We start from the raw sequence: 5,948 nt of genomic DNA, 5'->3' as shown, positions 1-5,948 counted from the left end.
AAAAAACGTTTGATCCCAGATTTTTTATTCACCTGGTATATAAAATATCTGAGAAAATAAAATTAAGGTAATAATAACAAAAAGGACAATAAAAAAAATTAAAATATTTATTTCATCAAAAAAAAATGGTTTAAGTTTTTATCACCCGATTGGAAATTGTTTGTTACATACACAAGGAACGAACTACAACAATTTTGTGTGTATAAAATGCAATTTTTTTTCTATAGGTATAAGTTACTTGTGTAAGAAAGCACTAAAGTTGATTATTTTTATAAATCTATATTACGGCTTTTTTTAATCGTGTGATAAATTTGAAAAACTATTTTGCCCACTTTTCAGATAGTTTCAATTAATGACATAAGGTCTAGGAAAGTTACGGACTATTGTGGGTTATTTTTAAATTATTTCGTTTACAAACTATTAGACAAAAAAAATTGTAGATTTTTAAACTCAGTTCGAAAAAAAATCCAAGGAAATCGACTGAGAGTAATGTATATACCTATTTTAATTTACAAGGTGTTTATTTTAAATAAAAATTAAAAAAAAATACATAAGTACTCATCACTTCATCCATTCTTGCTTTTAAAATGCAATTACATATTTTGAGTAGACCAAAAAAAATATGAAAATAAAAAAAAACACAATTCAGGCCAATATACTCGTAAAACCACCACATGTTAACCAGTGATAATAAAAAATCTCATTCTGAGAAAAAAAAGTTTAAATATTTTTTTTTAATCTTCGTTTGTTTTGTTTTGTATAAGTTGAAATTGATAAATGATAAATTAAAAACTATGATATTTATAGGTCCAAATGCTTAATTTCCGGTCTCATGTAATTGATATTGTCAATGTGACGTAAACATAAGTCTGAAAACTATTCATTTATGAGATAAAAAAACTTTAATTGGAAAAAAATAAGAATTAGGTAAAAACAAAATAACTACAAAAATTGCTCAAAACCCTATTGCTTGTAAATTGCCTAATAATAATAGAATCAACCCTCAAATTGTTCCTCTTTAATAAAAACTCTTTAAGGAATAAAAATTTATTATTTTTTTTCAGAATTTCATTTTTTTTCACTGGTTGACGTATGGCGGTTTGCTTTTGAAACAGCCTGTATAACAAAAAAAAAAATCTGGTCAATTCAGAAAACTAGAAGTAATAAAAAAGCTTGTTTCTTTATCAATAGATTTGAAATAAAATCTCTGTTAAAAATATATAAATGTTTAAATGTTTATACAGGGTGTTTTCTTAATATTACGAAAAATTGCAACCACAAATTCTACATTGAAAAATAACACTAATTTTTCAAATAAAGAGAGTCTTATAAAATTTTCCAAGTTTTTTTGCTGCAGAAACAAGGAAGCTGTAGGTATCCTAAATTGTAACTGTGTTTTCACATATTTTCCATGTTCCTTATCTTATTTGAAACTTTTCTCTGAGCGCGAGTTTTGACACACCCTGTATGTAATTGCGGTTTTTYGCGTACTAACACAAAAACTGAAAAAAGTGTCTACCTAAAAATTGTTGAGATTTCAAAAATTCTAAAAATAATTAATCAATTTTAGGAATTGCTGTTCACTAATGGATAAATAATACTTCATTAGATGCAGCAAATTTCAATAAATGAGCAGTTTTTTGAACATGGTCATAAAATAATTCAATAATTCGAATTTCYGAAAAAAATAGATATTGTTTTYTGCAAAATAAATAGTTTTGTGGTGGCCACTGTYGGCGGTCGATTGGCTGCTTTATGGCCCRTCCACATCCTCCATTAGCCTCTCGTTATGCAACTCTTGTCCATTCGAAAAGTGCAACGTGTCACCGGTTCAATAAAGAAAGAAATCGGCGGTGGCGGTGGCGTAACATCAAGAAGTAGAGAGTACCGTTAGCGTCCTGCCTCCTCTTCGTGTCATGCCTATTAAACAGCAGATTCAGGAAGCGGAGGACAATACCAGCAGCACTACTAACTGTCATCGACCAAATCACGGACGAAAACAACTAAAATCCGTGTAAATGATACTAAACGGCGTATCAGACGTGACGTCACCACCACCGAATCCCTAGAAGTCAGGGAAACCCACTTGATGTGGACCTAACATCCTATTACCTACATCCTGGCTCATCCTCTTACGAGGAGATTCTGCTGCACTCACCTCGATATGGGATTAAATCGGGATTTTAAAGGGTTCCCTCACCCCCAAACACACGACCTCCACGTTTAATTACGACTTATGATTTAAAAAAACGTGACAACATCTTAATTTCGTCAATAAAAGGCGCTGATTACGCACTCAATTGTCATTTTATTGCCACGTGGGAGGTTAATTAGCATAATAAAGATCAAAGATAAATTAATCGGCTACAAATTTGCCGATTWTTWATTAAATTATTCGCCTCAAGAATTAATTGCTGTGAAGCTCCACGAAAGTGAAATTCGCTCATTAGCCAAAAACCGTCAAACTTGAACGAGGTATGCAAATTAGGACATAACACATTAATTAAGTGAAAATGAAAGGGGGCAAGGGACACCTCCTTTCCGTGTTCTCTAAGTGAATTTCATGCTCTTTGGGGGCCCAACCTTGACTGCTTCCTCCCGAGGCCTTGAAGTAAATTCTCTCAGTAATGTTGGTGTCCATTTAAAAAATCTGGTGTAAACATCACTTTCCTTATCCTACTTATTTGGAAAACATTCTAAAGTAAAATATAATTTAGAGAGAATATACAGTGTGTTAGAATTTGCCCCCAGAGAAAAATTTCAAGTAAGATAGGATACCAGAAACATGGAAAAAATGTTTAAAAAATTCCATCTTTCAAAAAATTTTGACATTTATTTTATGACATTTGACTTTTTTTATGTCCATTTAATGATACTGATGATCTTGTACAGGGTTAATACCTCCATTAGATCACCAAAAAAATGTTTTTTCTAATTGTGTTGACTGTTGACACATTTGTTTTTCCTATTTTTAAATTTTTTTAAAATATGTAATAATTTTGTTTTGAGGCGCTCGCATATTTGTTCAATACTTCTAACGTATCGTATTTTTTAAATTTTTATAATTTTATCTATTTTTTCATCTGTTTTATAGTTCACAAAACTCTTATTGATTATTATTTACACATTTGGAGTGAAATAGTTTTTCCATGGCCAACTATTATCAAACAAAATGTGTATTTAATTTTTTAAGTATGATTATAAAAAAATATTCTGTTGCGAATATATATTTTTTAGATGAGAAAAAAATAAGCTTTTCAAAATTGCCATAACCGCCTATGATTTCCATTTAGAAAAATAAAAGTTTATCTTATTACGGCTAAAACAAAAACTGAAAAAAATTGTTAACTACATTATTAAATTCCTCGTAAAAAAGTGCCTGTATAATGTCTTTATTTCGAATCTGTAACTTCTATAATAACGAAGATATAAATTTTTTTCGATTTCGCCAAAATGTTAATTTTTGTCTGTAAGTCGAAAACAAAAGACGATAGCGGGATGTGGTTTTAACTAATATTATTTTCTCAAAAAATGAGCCCCAGAATGTATCACTCGTTTTTGGCTAAACATGTTAGTTTCGGAGATTTCGTATTCGGACATCCAAAATACAGCACCCTGTTTTTTATAATTATTTTGTAAAAGAACAAAAATTTTATCAATGAAAGCCACAAATAACATTAAATTTTCTTGTTTCCTCTTCTAATAGCCTGTAGCAAAAAAAATTAGAAAATTGATTTTCTAACAGCATAAATAGAGTCAAAGTGCAAAATTTAAACTCTCATAACTTGGAAATTTTTATAGATAGAGTTGGTATCTTACCTTCTCTGTGGCGCGATTTCTGRCGCACCCTGTATCTCGAATTCTTGAAATTTTGACGWGGAATTGCCTGAAAATCGGCTCTTGCTCAATATTGGACTCAAATTAGCGTCAACTGTTGCGTAAAAGTGCTTTTCTTCGTGAAAGCTGTTGAAAAATGTGACATATTGTGTGAAAGTTTCAAGTGCGTGGTCGTTAYGTGAAGATGTCCACGGTCTGTTGACCATTTCAACCAAGATCGCGTCTCATCCTCTTTTTCAGCGGATGTGGACTTACTCACGCACTTTGTTCTGTACCAACAACCAGCAGAGACGTATTAAGTTAATTTACGCAGAGAAAAGTCCCCAAGGGGGCCCTTTTGCTCTCACAATATCCCATTTTTTGCTTTAGAAATGTTAGAAAGTAAAATACGTTTTGTTTATGTGACTAAGTGTAATTTTGTTTTGCAAATATTGAAAAATTTTATGTAAATTTACGTTTTTTTCTTAGTTTTACAACGTCTACATTTGTTCTGGTTTTCATTTTCATGTAAAATATTTTCATAACAATCGTTCTTTTTACTTTTTCTAGGTGGTTTTGTGTAAAAATTAAATCTAACATTTTTATGTAAACCCATATCTAATATTTTTCATGTTGTAAATTTAAGTTTTCAAGCACGGTATTTGTAATCTCGTTTTCGACATAACAAGAGATTTTATGTGCTTTTCCCTCAAGGTATTACATTTTGTAAATTTTAAAAGTTTTTAGCACTTTGAAATAATTAAAGTTTTCGTGTAAATTTACGTTTTTTGTGTTTAGAACATTTTGTAAATTTAAAACTTTTCAAGCACTATCTCTTCTGACATTGAATGTATTTTTTTGTTACATAACAAGAAATTTTGTGTAACTTTATCAGTTTTAAATTATCCCTCGTGTTGTCACTTTTAGAGAAAACATTTTTCAACATATTTCTAAGTACAATGCCGTGAATTACATTTTGTTTTAAATTTTTAGCATTTTTTTGTGTTTTCTAAAATTAATGTATTCTTGTTTTTAAAATAACTAAAGATTACTTGTAAATTTACGTTTCTTGTGTCAGATTTACATCCAATTGTTTACAACATTTTGGTAAATTTTTCAAGCACTATCTCTTCTGACATTGAATGTATTTTTGTTTTTGATCCTATAATAAAAGGTTTTGTGTAACTTTACATTTTTTTATCAGTTTTAAATAATCCATTCCTTGTGTTGTCACTTTTACAGAAAACATCTTTCAACATTGTCAACTGACACTTTTCCCAAAGGTATTACATTTTGTAAATTTAAATTTATTTAGCAAGATTTCTTTGGCTTTTTTCATGTTAAATAATATATTCTTATTTTTAAAATAWTTACAGATTTTGTATAAATTTATTTTTTGTGTTTCACATCCGCTGTTACGTTATAAGAAATTTTCAAAAACTTGTTTTACCGTACACTCCAAGGGGGCTATTTGAAACCCTGATCTGACATTAAATGGTGAATTTTGTGTAAATTTACATTTTCTGTGTCAGATTCGAGTAGTTAAGGAGCAGCTWAGGAACCCTTTCGATCCCTAATGGYCCCTTTTTGTTTATTTTTAGGGCAATTTGTATGAAATTCAATTGAGTGGAGTTAAAAAAGATGATGACAAAACTCTTCCTTTCGTGCGATGTGTAAAGTTGTGTTATTTTGCATGTTTGCCACGCACTGTCGACTCCCAGAAAATGTTTTCTTGAGACATGTCGCCTATAAAGCTTCCAGTTTCCGGTTGGAGATGAGACGAAATTATGAGAGCGGATGGAGGCCAGCGGATGGACGCAGAGATTCGCTATAGTCCAGTAAGTTCTCTAATTACCATCATACATACATAATTGAGAGATAAGCAATTATAAGTGCTTGCTTGGAACGAAAGGTGAAACCATCTCGAGGAGATGGACTGATTTTCGAGAACAATGCTTTCATATAACGTCAAAGAGTTGTGTTTCTCGTGCGTAAAACTGACCAGATGGTTACGGATTTGAGGCCGGTGTAATGTGGTTCCGGTTGAATCGATCCGGGGCTCCAACCGACATCTCGTTTCCCGCCAAAGCAAGGTGCAAGACACCCTCATTGATTCTAATTGGTAAAACACA

This window comes from Tribolium madens, unplaced genomic scaffold (genome assembly GCF_015345945.1).
Source record: "Tribolium madens isolate multiple individuals breed KSU strain unplaced genomic scaffold, Tmad_KSU_1.1 Scaffold_91;HRSCAF=231;Tcas5.2_LG7, whole genome shotgun sequence".
Classification (NCBI taxonomy): Eukaryota; Metazoa; Arthropoda; class Insecta; order Coleoptera; family Tenebrionidae; genus Tribolium; species Tribolium madens.
Note: the sequence above shows the minus strand (reverse complement) of the source record.